Source organism: Meleagris gallopavo, chromosome 4 (assembly GCF_905368555.1).
Source record: "Meleagris gallopavo chromosome 4, MGAL_WU_HG_1.1, whole genome shotgun sequence".
Classification (NCBI taxonomy): Eukaryota; Metazoa; Chordata; class Aves; order Galliformes; family Phasianidae; genus Meleagris; species Meleagris gallopavo.
This window is the reverse complement of record NC_139407.1, coordinates 36083873-36099391: the sequence shown is the minus strand read 5'-3', so window position 1 is coordinate 36099391 and position 15519 is coordinate 36083873. Positions and strand designations below refer to the sequence as shown.

Below are 15519 nucleotides of genomic sequence, written 5' to 3'. Positions count from 1 at the left end.
AATAATGAGTACATCTTTTGTGCTGCTTGGGTTTTGAGATTAGGTTGCTACAGCTTGTGTTCAGTCTATGCTTAACAAACTTTAGACAAGATCAGTAGCTGAGCAATTACTTGGCAAATATCCAAGCCCTGCAAGAGAAGTGAAGCGGCTAGTGGTGTGAGGTGAAATCCCCAGTTCTGCCAGACTTCGTGAGGAAGAAGCTGTTAGGAAGTAAGTCCTGGAATCCCCAGTGACCAGAGGTGAAATGGGCCACACGATCCAAGGGCAATAGCTGGGAACTTGTGCTATCTGAGGCAGGTGAGGTGAGGTCTCAAAAAAGATCTTATATAAGAAGATGAGTTGGGTGGCAGCGTAGCCATTACTAAAGCAGAAGAGGTCGTGCCTGACTTCCGTTTGGGTCAGGGTGGTGTTGCTTCACACAGCTGTGCAGGTCACCTGGGTGGCCTTTGCTTTTTACTCTGAGTATTGACAAAACCTTCCATCCAGTGAATAAACAGCCTTAAAGCTAGTGATCTGGGGGACTTTGGCACAGCTGCTTCCTTACCCATGTGTCGTGTGGGAGCTTTCCAGCAGGAAGAAGCATCCCGAGGCCTCGGTGTTGTGACCTCAGCCCTCTCTACACGGCCCTCAGCCAGGGCGGGGCCTGTCCCGGCCTCACACAGCTTTCCAAAAACGGAGCTGCCCCGAGCTTGCAAGCAAATGTTTCTCAAAATGAAAAAAAAAAAATGAACTTGTTGATGTTTAAGGTATTTATGAGGAAATGTCAGTCTTGGGAAAGGAGAGACTAGTTCCCAGGAAGGAACACAGGGTTCAGCTGATCCTGCCTCACCTCAGCACAAAGGAGAGGAGGAGGTGCCGTTCTCCAGCAACGCGGCACAAAGAGGGCTCAGGGCCGTGTTATGGCCAGAGGATGGTGCCCAGCGAACGCAGGCGGACAGGAGCTGGCCGGGAGAGAGCGTAAGTTGGTCATTTTTTAATTTTAGTGCGTGGGTCCGGGATGGCCCTCTAGGGGCAGTGACGGGAGAAGAACGCTTTGGGCATCCCTGTGGAGCTCGGGCCTTGCCGGGCCCCTCTCGCCCTGCTACCTGTAGCCATTTCTGGCGTTGAAAATGATCTGGGGAAAAGGATTTCACTGTTAAAGCAATCCGTGTCTATATTTTCAAGTGGAACTTTTATCTCTGTTACCTATTTCGAGGGATGGTTGTTTTTGGAAATGCGTGCAATTTGCCTTATAAAAAGACATTTTACAAGGTTTAAACCTAACCAAAGCTTGTTGCAAAGGAGGAGAGGGTAAGGCTGGGGCGAGAGGACCCCAAAAATGTCAGCTCTTCATCCCGCTTGAGAGCTGCTCTCTCCACGCAGACCTGCTGCCTTTCCTTCCCTGCTTGTTCCGCCGTTGCCGGGGCTGCGCTGCCACCTGGCGGCGGCCGCCTGCCCTGCGGTAACAGAACGCACGACAGAAGGAAATAAAGCATAAACGTAATACGTGAAAAATAAAATAAATAAAAATGTGGGGAATGAGAAGTAAAAGCATCATAAAACAAACAAAAAGAAAGCACAAAAAAAATGAAACAAAGCTGGGAAACTTCCTCATTTGCAGGAGGTTTTTATTAGATGTAATTATTAGATGTAATTATGAATCCTTTACTATATATTACATATCTAATAAGATTGATCAGCTGGGATTTGAGCAGTGCTGCAGTGACCTGTCCCTCTCCATATCCCTATCCCTATGTGAGTCAGTGTGCTGCAGGTTTGAGGCGGCCCCAGCTTTGGGTCCCTGTGTTGGCTGTGATAACGCTGCTTTGGTTCTGCTACTGGCAAATGCAATGCCTTGTGGTCACTGCTACTTGGGGCCAGTAATGTTTTCTATATAGCTGATATGTTTGTGAAATAATTATAAAATTCCATATAGACTATAAGAACAAATAATTTAAGTGGAACTCTCTCTGTTATGTCCATGTTTTTATTACCTTTCTACCAAAGAATACCTGTGACTCAGAAGACTGACTTTCTCATTAATTTCACATATCCAAATTAACTGTGTTCTGTGAGTCTCTGAGACTCACAGAATTAGGCCTTTGCTGACAGATGTAAAAATCACCATGGTTAATATGCCTGACTTTGGCGTTGAAGGCTGCTGAAAGTTGAGGATGATATTTATTTTTCCAGTGAAATACACAGCGACTCTCTTTTACACAAGCTTGAAACCTCGAGAATTCCAGCTGCTGGCTTCAGCTCTTGCTGGTTTCTGGGATAGTGCCACATCTCCAATGGGTGAACAGACCTTTTGCTGCCTGAGAAATCCTCACTGGGCGGTGCTCCTGAAAAATCCCAGCTCAGGGTGAACTCTAGGCCAGAGGGATGAAGCACAACCATCCTTAGGTAGCACAAACTCATGCTATTTGCTCCTGTTTCCAGACTGTTTCACCCCAAATGTTCAGTGGGAGTCAGCCCTGCGACAGACACCAATGACCCAAGATATACTTGGTTGCGTTGTAGTTTCCAGTGAGAGACCCGGCTGCTGCAAGGCAAGTTTAGGTCTAAATAATGCAAAGTCCTGCAAAATTAAAAAGAAAACATTTCTCTCTCCTCCAGCCCTGCCCAGCTTTTCTTCCTGGTGTGCTAGGGATATGCTCACAGATGCCTTTTTGCTAAAAGCCAGATAATACTGAGTGCTGTCTGTGACTGAGTACAAGGCAGCAATTCAGGCGGATGTTTCTGTTGCTGCCATGAAGCACAAAAGCACAATTCAAGTGGAGCAGCCAAGTCTCAGAGATGAAATTGCAGCCCTTGTATTGTGCTGAGTACGGGGTCTTGTTTTGCTAATCTATTACAGCTATGGAGCACTTTCAGTTTTAAATACACAGAAAAGAAGATCTGGATGTAAATGCAAGGTTACCCATGACAAAGAAATGTGATACAAAAAGGTAGCCAGGCAGAGGTTTATTTTGTTCAGCAGAGTCATGTCCATTCCTGCATGTACAGACGTAAACCTATTTCTCTCAGTCTTAGTCTGGGTGTGGTGCTGTCTCCTCCCATAGGGTTGGTGTGAAGGTACACAGGGTTGTGTCTCACCCCTTAGTTATGCTGGATCCTCACTCTAAGAGGTGTGTATGTGTTAAGCCACCCTCCTCTTTTTTTTTTTTTCCTTCTTTTTTTTTTTTCTGTTGAGGAATTTCTCAGCTTCCTAGATGAGAAACAAGCATATTTTCTCATTGTATTTTTCTCTTGTCATCGGATGCAAAAACAGAGTAGGCAGTATCAAGTAGATAGGAAAATCATGTCCAAAGTACTGAAGGATGGTCTCTGTTTCAAGGCTTTCCTGCATTCCTTTCCTATGCCCTTACTTAGGAAAGATGCAAATGAGCTGTAGATTGGAAGTCACTGTATGCTGCAAATAATATTTTGCTCCCAATAAATTAATACCCTAACCTCCTCATGGCGGTTTTGAAGGTTGTTCAAAGCACTGTTGGCATTGTTGAATTGCTTTTCTGCGACATTAATCTCCAATCCTAAAAGATTCTGAGTTTAAAAAAGAAAAAAGTGAGCAGTACATTAAAGGCTCAAGAGGAAATCTGTTTAGCTGGACCTTGCTCATGGTAAAGTCTTCAATCATAGAATGGCGTGGGTTGGAGGGGACTTTATAAACTGCCTACAAACCCAACCCTCTGCTTTGGGTTTGTTGTCCCCCACCAGCTCAGGCTGCCCAAGGTACCATCCAGCCTGGTCCTGAATACCTCCAGGGATGGGGCAGCCATAACCCCTCTGGACAGCTGTGCCAGGACCTCACCACCTTCTGAGTAAAAAATATCTTCATAACACCTAACCTAAATCTCCCCTCTTTTAGTTTAAAGTCATTCGCCCTTGTCCTATCTCTGTTAGACCATGTGAAATGTTGATCCCAGTTCTTGTAAGCACCCTTCAAGCACTGGAAGGCCACAGTGATATCTCCTCAGAGCCTTCTCCAAGCTGAACAAGCCCACCTTCCTTAACCTGTGAGTACCTGTGAACGCTTTATTTCTTAGACACACCCTCATCAGGAGCTATTATTTTGCACCAAAACATAGCTGCTCCAGTGTAGGGAATCAGCTGTGGGTGCTGACATGGACACAGCTTGCTCCATCTCTGCAGGCTGAGCAACGTGGGGTGACTGCTGCTCTGCACATCTGGCAGGGTGAGGACTGGGGCTGCCACACGTGGGGGCTTGGTCAGGTTCAGGCAGAAGCCACGCTCCGTGCCTGGATCGCAGCAGCCAGGATTTAGAGAGACCCGGTTTCTGAGGTGAAATGGAGAGAATCTGCCATGAATAATCATTCTTCTGAGATTTCAGATGCATGTAAAGCCAGAAAACGGGGGCACAGCACTGCAGGTTTTATAGCTTAAACAGCACCTTAAGTCTCTTATCAGCAGAAATGAATCAGACCGTCACAGTAGTGAGGGATTTTAGTTCTGTGTTCTTATTTTGGTTTAACCCATGTACAAACCATCCTGCCATATCAGTGTTGTTTGTTTTGCAACAATTCCTTTGGCAGATGAGATTCCCTCAGGACATGTTTCCTCCTAATTTTGTTTGCAAACGCATAGTTTTGCTCTAGCATTGCTTTTTGTTTCAAACGTCATTAATACCGTGAGGTGTTTACCCATACCAGATTGTGCTACTTGACTGTAAAAGGAAAAATTATTGCAGAGAAGATTAAAACACATCCTAGGTACAGCCTGAGGTACCTGGGGGTAGTTTCTATTCGGAAGAGTAGGCAGCATATAGGAAGAACAGCTTTGAGAAAATGCAGGGCCTAATTCTCCTGTGCAGCCTTTCCTGTTGGCCTTGCTGGAGATATTCCTGCATTATAGCAGAGAAATGGACTGGGACTTTGTGAAGCAAAGTAGAGCTTCAAAAGTGTTTAGGTGTGGATGCTATCTATGCATAATAAGTCTCAGCTCCTGATCTTTTGTTACCTGCAGTGAAGATGCACAATGCCAGGGAACTGGTGACTAAGTTTTTTAAAACTTTTAATAAATTTTGCATTGTCAGTTGGCATTTTAATGGGCTTCAGGCTGAAAGCTTGGACTGTAGAAGTGTATGTCGAGGGGCTGATGGGTATAAATTGCAGAACGAGAGGCCTGTGAGGCTGGAGGATACAGGAGAGACATTTCTGTCATCTATACTGAGGAACTGGACTGTGAAATTAAGCATATGTTTTTTGCAGCCCTGTTATTTTGCCTTTCATTTCTTGGAGTTCCGTTGCTGTGGACATATTCAATTTATGAAGACACTCAAATAGATACAGAATCCTCAGTGACAAAGACAAAAAGCCAACAAGCAAACAAAAATGCTGTAGGAAGGAGGTTAGAGAGCACAAAAGTCTGGTATCGCTTTAGAAAAGCCCTCAAGAAATACAGATGTTATCCAAATGAAATATAGAGTACTGCATCTTTTTCATCTTCAGGAAGGATAAATGTATGAAATATCCTCTTCTTAAATACAAGGCAGAAAATGTTCCTCAACACATGTCAAATCTCATAGCTCAGTGTAATCCTACATGTACGGTGTTAGATTGAGTTGTGCCCCATTTTCTTAAGTTGTTCTGAGATACTGGCTTAAAGATTCTCTCCTTGGCTCTCTGTGGAGCTCTTTATCTCCTTTCTTGGCCTCAGACTTTTGTTGCTGCATGATGTAGGATCTGACAAAATTTTCCATGTGGGAAAAAAACATTGGTTTCACTGCACTCTACAAGCAGTGGAAGAGCTGGAAATGCAGCAGTGTGTTACTATTCTAGCCCCACTGCAAGGATGCTTATGGGGCTGCAGCACTGCATGCCTCCCATCCTTCCCCTCTGCAGTCTTTCTGCCCCTCCACCTGCAGGCTGTCCCTAGGGTCCCTTCCAGGGTGATCCACAGGGTTGAATGAGGAATAATAGGCTTAATTTGCTGCAGGAAAGAGTCTGGTTAGGATACTACATATTGACAGGGACACCAAGACACTACAGAGTCTTGCAGGGCTCTGGTGTCAGCAATTGTCTTCAGTTATTCAAGACAAATGGGTCAGGCACCTTTCTTCAGTGCCATGGTAGCAGCTGAACTTGGTCTGGGTCAAGAGGATGGACTAGGTGACCTTTTGTACTCCTTAAGCTTTCTTTTTCTCTATTTCCTTGATGATGAGAGGAGGGATTCTATCTTCATGAAGTTCCTGCTAGAAGCTACTGTGCATCCCAGTATCAAACAAAGTTACTAAATCTTCGGTAATATGGTACATGTCTGTAGCTTTCCCCTGCCCAGGTGACTTTCAAGTCTTTTCATTATTATCTCACTATATTAATGAGGAAACAATCTATTGTGTTTTTCTAATTATTCTTAAACAAACAAAATAAAAATAATCCTGCTCTACATTGCTTGTGACCCGTAGTTTTGATGATAGATAATCAAGATCTAAAGTTCTAAGTGAAGGAAGGCAAGGGGATAGCATGGGCAGAAAATAAGTGGATAGAGATAAATAAGATATGTCACAGTTTGAAGAAGTCAGTCACGTATATTAAAGCAATGTAACTGTGGTGTTTTCTGGCTGTTGGTGTCCACAGAAAGCTAAACATTTTCAGGATGGCCAAATTTCTGCCTTGCTCTGCCAAGGTTATACTGCGCCTTCTCAGATACTTCAGATGAATAAAATTTGCTGTCCTCTCTAGGAAAACGTGCCTTGTACAGGCTCTGAACTTTGGTTTAGTATTAACGTTGTATCAAAGTAAATGAGGTGTATAATAAACAGTGATGCATGGAGTCTTTTCTGGTCATTACTCTCAGCTAGGAGAAGTAATGACCAGATACGCTACCTGACTGCCTGCCTTATGCTACCTGACTGAAACCTGATGGCTTAAATAAACTTCCTGGTGGAAGGACGTGAAGGAAAAAAAAAAAAAAGTCAAATTTCTGATTACGACAAAGAGGTAAAATAGTCAGCACTTGCACATTACAGGAGTAATTTCAATCGCTCTTCTACAAAACGAGCAGTCAAAAAGACAGCTGATGTCCTCAGATTTCATGTTTCCTGTGAAATGGAACCTTGTGGCACTCACAACAAAGGCACATGGGGGAATAAAAAAATTTTGACTTTTTTTTTATAATATCCCAATGCGCAAGGTGTTCTGCCACATCTTGGAGATGAACCAAGTAGATTATAAAGAAAAGGTTCATTTACTCTGGATGGATGGCACTTTCTAAAATAAAATGTCATGAGATAGATTTTCTCTGACACAGAAGCTGCCTTGTAGACAAGGTCTTCAGGATGGATGAATCTGGAGCTCTAAGCCCGAGCAATTTGACAGGTCTCCCAAGATGACTGGAATTGCACACATTGTGGCTTTTTCTCTGTGTTTTGTGTGTACTGCAGCTGTGCTGCATAAGCATGCATGCAACATAAGTGTGCTCCAGGGGCCTAGTGATCTTGGGGTCTGTCTGGGGCAATTTGTTGAAGATGTGGTCTTGTAGAGATAATGCTACACTTCCAAACTCTGTGGAAGTTTGGGTAGTATTCTTCCAGCTGACTGTGATGGTGGCACTGCAGGTCAGTGGAGGGCTCAGTCAATAAAAGGCACTGGAAAAGGGTTAGTTGGGTGGCATTTATTTGTTTATTGCAACTTTTTTTCTCTTAGTCATTAATAGAACTAATAACAACTCTTTTTTTTTTTTTTTTTTTGGGGGGGGGGGGGGGGGGGCAAGGGCTATTCCAGTGGTACTTCCTTAATAATCCCATCCTCAGTTATGTACTGAATGAAAACCCCAAAAAACTGCAGAAGAGACGTGTGTTTGTGAATCTGTAAGACACTTAAAGACCAAATGATGAAGGAAGATAAGGTGGAAATAGAGTGAGAGTAGAGCACAACTGATGAAGAATGAATTTGACCAAAATCATAGACTCATTTGAGCTGGAAGGGACCTGTAAAGGTCATCCAGTCCCACTCCCTTGCAATACACAGGGACACTTACAGCTCCATCAGGTGCTCAGAACCCCTCCAGCCTGACCTTGAGTGTGGGGCATCCACCACGTCTCTGGGCAACCTTTTCCACTGCTTCACTACCCTTATTGTAAAACAATTTCTTCCTCATTTCCAGCCTAAATCTTCCCACTTTTAGACTGAAACCATTTCCCCTTGTCCTGTCACAGCAGACCCTGCTAAAGAGCCTGTCTCCTTCTTTCTTATTGCCTCCCTTTATATCCTGAAAGGAAAATGTCTTTTCAGGAGCAAAACTTCTAAGCTTGTTTAAGATTTATGTGAGTTCTGAGTTGTTGTTGTTTTAAAAAAGGCATTGCTCACTGCTGGGATTTAAACTGACTATCTGATTGACAGTAGGGAGTGACATCTGGTGAGTGAGTTTAGTCAGTGTCTTTATTCACAGAGAAATTAAGCTCTCAAAAACATGAGTCAACATTCATATGTATATATGAGGACACGTGCCCAGTGCACCGACCACCTTACGGTTCATTCCCCAGCTTGCCACTGTCTGTTGGAGTGCCATCACATACATCCTGCTCTCCTGAATCATTGCCCACAAAATGGAGACACTTCTGATATGGATAATAAACCCATATGGAGGATCTGAGGATTTGCTGTCAGACAAAAATAGGCTGATGCCAATAGTGGGGAGTGAAAGCTGTACTTTTCATCTGATTCTTGATTCCACGGAGACAGCTGACAGAATGGTGATAGAAAGATGACAGTTTTTTGTTATTGCAAGGGGCTACTGCTCTGCAGCAAGCTAGAAAAATGAAAAATGCAAAGTGAGCAAGGGATTGTCTGCAGGACGTTTCCTACTGTTTTCACTTTATGGCATGTTTACTTGTCAAGGGCCCCACAGGTGGTATAATGAAACCCTGTCAAATTATTCTTCTGTAGTAGCTGGGGACATGTAAGCAAGAATGCCCTAATTGCAGAAATCACTTCCCATGGCAGAAGCCTGGCTAATACCTGTGAAAGTGCTCCCACAGCTCTAGGAACAGCAAGCACCCATCAGGCCACCCTGGTACAAATCTTTAACAAGAGCTGACAGATTTGTTATGCTTGTTAACCTGAAGCTGGTCATCTGAACTGCTAAGGACACTTGCAACCGGATCGTGATCCAAATTCTTAACATCCTTCTTGGAGCTAACAGAAGAGGACATTATGGCTCCAAAGAGCAAATGGGTTGTTCAGTCATGCATTATGAAGATAAATGGGGCCAGAGGGATGAACCTATGAAATCACCAACCAGAGGATGCTGTTTCATATGAACTGAGCACATGGGATTGCTCTGGCCAGACCTGGTGCCTGACTCCCAGCGGAAGAGTTGAAGTGTCTTCTTCCACTGTTCCAGCTCTGAAGAGAGATACGAATTTGAATTTTTACTTTTTTTTTAACTGTGTTTGCACAGGTAGAGAAATCAGCAATTTATTTTCCTAATGGATCACCGAATCACTATTTGCACAAATAAATATTTACAGAAATTATCTAACAGATAATTACAAAACACATGCTAAATGTAAAATAAAATGTATAAATATTTGCAAAACGAATTCCTGTGGGTTGCCAGTGTAGCAGATGCAAAAATTTCTGTTAAAATGTTTTTTCATTTCTCTCTCTCTATATATGTAATGAACATATTGAAACGCTTAACTTAGGTTACTTTTTCTTTCTTTTCTTTGTCTGTGTGCCTTAAGATTTAAATCAGAATCAATCTTTGTATTTGAATACAATCCCAAAGAAGGATAATACTAAGTACGCTTGGATCTGCATTATAGAAAACATGTTTAAAGTCACCTATTTTGAAAAATTACCTAACTTTTATGAAAAGAGTGAATAACCTAGTTTATTCATTGTCTGAAGCATACTATAGTGACAGAGATTTATAACAAAGTACACAGGCAGCTATACAGCATTTAAACTCTCGGTCCAATTTAAATATGAAATACGTTAGTTTGCTTTGTTGATCTTTGAACTGCACTATAGAAAACTAGGCAGGTGGGAAGGAACCATTGCGTGATCTGTGATGGCCAGAAGAACTTGTGGCATCTGCAGTGAGTTCACAGTCACTTAACAATGGATGCGAAGAGAAACAAATTTGCTTGTCATCAAATAGTTTATGGGAATTAGGGAACAAAACCCATTTGCAGATTAGTCATGTGGGGAAAAAAATAACCTGAAATAAGATTAAGGAGTCAACTGCCAAAAGCCCAATTCATCCAGCAGTGGCTGAGATGCACTGAGGACTGAGTTTGGGTTGCCGAGAGTTCAGACTGGCCTAGCAATTGACAGAAGGCATCTAACTTCACAAGGGCAGCTTCTGCAGAGCTATGGTGAAGTAAGATCCCTCTGCTTCTTCTGCCTTTTTGTACTGGAAGGGGCAAAGTGGGCACCCATGAATGAAATCCTGGCATTTATTATTCTCCACAGGTTATGGAACTTCTTTGATCTTTACATACCTCTGGGTACCTCACCCTGAGCTGGTCTGGCTCCCAGGAGCTGTCTCACATATCCATCCTGGGTGCTGTGGAGCACAGTGAATGATGGGAACACATAAGCAGAATGGAAAGCTCAGCTCTCTCCAAAACTAAATTCCTTGCCAAAATACAGATGGAAACTGGATATTGTATGGGGTTTGCATTCCTGTTCTCTGCAGACTGCATGATGTACAGTGTACATGTCCATGAGCAGTGGCTGGCTGGAAACTCACTAATATTATGACTTTGAAGGTATCATTTTGTTTTTCACTGCTGATGTTCTCTTGCTCTGAGGATGTCCCATGGTGGCTGAATCAGAGCTGATCAGATACTGTGGAAGCTTTGTTAGGTTTAACCCATATTCTTCTGTGCCACTGAGATCTTACTGCATTTCTTTTCAAGCTTTAGTTTATCATTCTGTAGAAGATGCACTGATGTCCTTTCTTAAGTGTTTCTGCGTAATGATCTTCTGTACAGATTTTATATTCTTAAGAGTTAGATGAAGAGTACAAAAAAGGAAAAGAAAAAAATGTGTTGCCTAGACCTAGGAAGATTTCCTACAATGCTTTACAGGCAGTGGTATTAGTCCATTTTTGATAGTAAAAACATGCAAAAACAAACAAACCAACAAACAAAACAAAAACAAAAACAACCAGTATTTCTCCTGAGTAAAGGGGAACAACCTTCACTCTCAGTCTTGTTATGTGGCTCAGAGACCGCATGTCAGCTGTATTCTCGTCCCCACACAGTCTTAAGCATTTCTTCCCTTTCTGGAGCAGGACCTACATTCCCATGGACACCAGAGAGCCCTACCTTTCAGAAGCAATAGGATTGAAATAGAGTTTGTGCTAATGACCCAATGGAGTACTGTTTTGGTCCTGCTCAGGGGACTCTCCTACTTAGCTCTGGCTGAACATCATAAACTCTGGAAGATGACTGGGAACTGGCATGGCTGTGGGTTTTGTACCTTCTGTAAATGCAGTGAAGGAATGAAGTGTGTTAAATCCATGGGGTGTAATTCTGAGCACCTGTTGCTGATCTCCTTTGATTTCACAGCTCTGTAAAGCCTTCAGTTAGCCTCTAAATAGCCTCACTTTGGTCTAGGCTGATCCTTTACTATGAATCATTCTAAAAAAGATGGAAAACAAAAGCTAGGGTAAAAAAAGAGGCAAAGAACAATGTGATTCTCCTTGAGAAGAACTTCAAAATGTACCTTAAATTAATGGAGGAATTCCAGCAAGGATCGACACCTCATCTGATTACACAACCTGCACTGATGCCATTTATCTGCCTCAGTACGAGAACTCTTTATGTTAGGAGAGTAATTTTGCCAGTGCAGTCACTAAAGTCTCTTACATAAAATGATAAATACTTTTATATCTCTCATGCCTGTACCTCTGTTGTAGAAGTCTTCATTTCACCACACAAACGGAAATTGGGAAAAGCCATGGCTTTACCTGATAACTGAAGCTTTTGAGTTTGTGTCCCTCTCTGCTTTTCATTTCCACATTCTCCTGGAGGGGCCGTTCTATCTATAAAACGAAATTGCTCAATGTGCTTCAAATAATCTCCAAATTAGAAGCTGAGTGGGAAATGTTCCTGCAAATGTTCCTTGGAATTCATGAAATCTGGACATCAAAAATTATGAAATTATTTGAGGTTTTTGTCTCTGCAGCTAGAACAACACAAGATAAATCGGAGAAAACAACATAATGTTTTCCAAGTGTTTGGATCCAAAGCTTTTGCAATTCTATTTGCATCTGTATACCAGAGACCATCTCTACTTCCCTTTCATTCATATGCAGATTCTTCTCTCAGTACGCTGAGAAACTAACACATCTGATATTTAGCGGGTAAACATTTACAGAACAAAGAAACATAGTTCCCAAAATAATTTAAAAATTGGCTTGGCTGCAAATTACTTTGAGTGATGATCATCTGCCATCCCAACAGGATGCAATTAATGTACCCCAAAGTCAGTGGTGCAGTGAGCAGCAGGGCTGGGGAAGGAGCTGATCCCCTGCAAGCAGCATCCATTTGGAATCGGCATCCATTTGAGAGCATTGCCCCTTTTGGAAGCAGAGCCCATTGGGGAGTGGCGTCCTTTTGGGATGGTGGTGTCTGGATTTGTCGCTCAGGAAGCAGCTGCTTGATGAGCTGGACATAACATAGATAAGAGATGAAGCATTTGTCGTTGGAAGTGGTGATATCAGTTCTGCTTAGAGTTATTCAGGAGACAGTGTGCGCCTCCATCTTAATAACTACCCTCCCAGACAGCTATGGTGTGAGGATGTGAGAGTCTGCTCCCATAAACTCCAAACAACAATGGCCCGTTTTTGCCAATCATAAAGCAAGGTAACTTTATTTTTCAGTAATTTAGGCTTTTGTTTCTGAAACATAGTTCAGTTATTTTCAGACTTTCATAACTTTTCCTTGCTGGAATGGTATTGGAATAAAACGATAGGGTTGGCTATTCAGTATTCTCTGCTGATGGAGACTCTGGCAAAAACAAGCTCTCAATAATTTTTATCAGGGTTCTGAAATCCCCCAGATTAAGGAAGCCCAATTAGAAATTAAGAAGCCTTTTTTTAAGGGAGGGTTTTATGAGGTGGCAGGATATTTATGAGTATAGTGGATGCTAAGCTGTTCTCCTAAGCCGTGGCAAAGGCAGATGGTGTTTGGATCAGGATGGAAGCCGGGAGCCCTGGGGCTGTGTGGACGGTTCTGTTTTGGCTGTAAATCTCTCAGTGCTTGTCTTCATGCTATCACTCCTATAATTCACACGTACTGCTAGGCTGTCAGTACATTTCTTCTTGTTAATAATAAGTCTAAAAGGGGTTTTATTTTTCATTTCTCAGAGTGGAAGATTGCAGATGATGCTAAAAAAACAGGTCATGACATTTTCCTCACAGGACACCAGACATTGTAATTTTGTATTACAGAGACACATAAGGGGAAAGAGAGAATTAATTACATGGAAATTAACTATGAAAACACGTATCTTTTTCAGAAAGTCATCTTTATTTTCCATATGAGACCAAGATTCAGGTAGACATTTAACCATCTGCCCAAAATTTAAGGTCAGGAATATTCCACTGTCACATATTCTCTTGCTGTAAGCTACACATGTCCTTCTAAGTGCCTTGTTTTGGAAAATGGAGCTAAAACTTATATGGCTGACTGTGCACAGACAAAAAGGTCAGGTTGAAGATGTAAGGCCAAAGCCAAGCTACTCAGGCTTAGGACTCACTGATCTCAAGAGAAAATGTGCCCCCCTGTAACGGTGAACAGCTGGTCTCTTTCTAGAAGAGCCATTTTCAACAAGAGAAAAGAGCAGTAGTGTGCCCAGGTTTCTTGCAAACTACCATCCCAAACTGAGGGCAAAATTCTGCTTAGAAATCCTGCTATTCAAATGGAAAATGGAGTTCACTTTCTTTTAAGAGAGCAGTGCCCATTCAGCAGTACAAACACATTCATGAAAATTGTTTGGACTGGGCTGTATGGCAGCAGCTACTTGGGACAGAGAAGTCGTGGCACCCACCAGCACACTGCTGTGTGCTCTGAGAACTGCTGCCACCTGTGGGAACTGGTACAGGGAACTGCGAGGGATGTGAAGCTCATAACTCACAGAAGAAAGGAAGAAAAAAAAAAAAGGAGCAGTAGAGTTCTTTGCTCACAGCAATTTTGTTGACCACTTATTAAGTTACATCCATTGTATGATTTGAAAGGATTCCTCCTTTTATCTGGTCAGCCATCAGGATCGAAACAGTAATAAAACTCTGCTGACAAGTGACACAAAGGTGACTTTGTTTCCACAGCCTCTCTTAAATTTTGGCTTGAGCAGAGAACAATTAAACCCCATGAGGTTCTCACTGAGCAATTTTAGGAAAAGGAGGAGTGTTCATTTTCATTTTGGCTAAAACTCTGCTGGAAGACAAAGGTGGTGCTTTAATAGCAGATTATGTGTATATGTTAAGTCTGTGAGAGACAGAAGTTGAGGCGGAGAGGGTGATGTACTGGTGACAACTTCATGCAGATGACTCACAGGCTCAGTCTGTTCAGCTGGTGCTGTTGAACTCCGCTGTTATTTATGCTTCCTTGGGCAAACAACATCAAATTCCTAGTGGGGCATGTGGGTGTGGGAGTGCTGCCTGAAGTCAAGTGAATGCCAAGCAGAGAAGAGGAACAGCCCTGTTCACTCCCTGCCCAGCGCTGATGGCAGAAGGCACGGTGATGCACTAGGAAATGCAGTCTTCATGGGTATTTTTGGGTAAGTATAACAGGACTTCAGGAGGTTGTACATGAGAGTGTACTTTTTCTCCCATCTCTGTGGGGAGGGAAGGTGGTCTTATCCCAGAGCCTGGGACTCAACCTGCCGTGGTGACTGCAGTGTCACAAAAACACATAGAATCATAGAATCCTTAGAGTTGGAAGGGCCCTTAAAAAGACACCTACTCCAACTTCCCTGCAATGAACAGGGACACCTATAGCTCCATTAGGTGCTCAGAGCCCCTCCAGCCTGACCTTGAATGTCTCTAGGGATAGGGCATCCATTACCTCTCTGGGCAATCTGTTCCAGTGCCTTACCACCCTTACTGTAAAACAACTTCTTCCTCATATCCAGTCTAAATCTCCCCTCTTTTAGTTTGAAACCATTTCCTCTTGTTCTTTCACCACAAACCCTGCTGAAGAGTCTGTCTCCTTCCTTCTTACAGCCCCCCTTTAGATACTGAAAGGCTGCTCTCAGGTCTCCTTGGAGCCTCCTCTTCTCCAAGCAGTTTGAAACCATTTCCCCTTGTTCTATCACCACAGATTCTGCTAAAGAGCCTGTCCCCTTCGTTCTTACAGTCCCTCTTTAGAAATTGATAAATGCCCTCTATATGGCTGGATAGAGTCATTGGATAGTTCATCACATTTTTGGACTCAGTACAGAATATTTTATAACCAGACTGGTAGGTGGCCCTACAAGAGCAAATCCTCCCACCTGGCAGCTTGTAATTAGTACATAAAAAATAAATCCAAGTTCTCTCTATGGCAGCTTGTAAGTATTC

At 42.8% G+C, this 15519-nt stretch overlaps 1 long non-coding RNA gene across 17 annotated transcripts in view; it reads left to right on the top strand.

The window, feature by feature from the left end:
- Positions 1-15519, top strand: part of LOC116216567 (uncharacterized) — a 488234-nt gene continuing 472715 nt past the window's right edge. For 16 of the 17 annotated variants that reach the window (XR_014883040.1, XR_014883033.1, XR_014883035.1 and 13 more), the window contains exon 1: positions 1-957. This is a non-coding gene — a long non-coding RNA (uncharacterized LOC116216567). The remainder of the gene's footprint in view (positions 958-15519) is intronic. The other variant, XR_014883027.1, reaches the window with a different exon arrangement.